Here is a 235-nt window from a genome sequence, read left to right as displayed (position 1 = left end):
CTTAATGTTGTGTTACGTGCCATGTATTTTACCGTTTAATGTTGTGTTCCGTGCCATGTGTTTTACCGTTTAATGCTGTTACGTGTCATGTGTTTTACCATTTAATGTTGTGTACGTGCCACGTGTTTTACTGCTTAATGTTGTTATATGCCACGTGTTTTACTGCTTTGTTACATTGCCCACGTGTGTTTACTGTTTTAGTATTGTTACGTGCCACGTGTTTTAGTCTTTATTT

Source organism: Penaeus monodon, chromosome 24 (genome assembly GCF_015228065.2).
Source record: "Penaeus monodon isolate SGIC_2016 chromosome 24, NSTDA_Pmon_1, whole genome shotgun sequence".
Taxonomy (NCBI): Eukaryota; Metazoa; Arthropoda; class Malacostraca; order Decapoda; family Penaeidae; genus Penaeus; species Penaeus monodon.
This window is presented reverse-complemented; position numbering follows the sequence as displayed.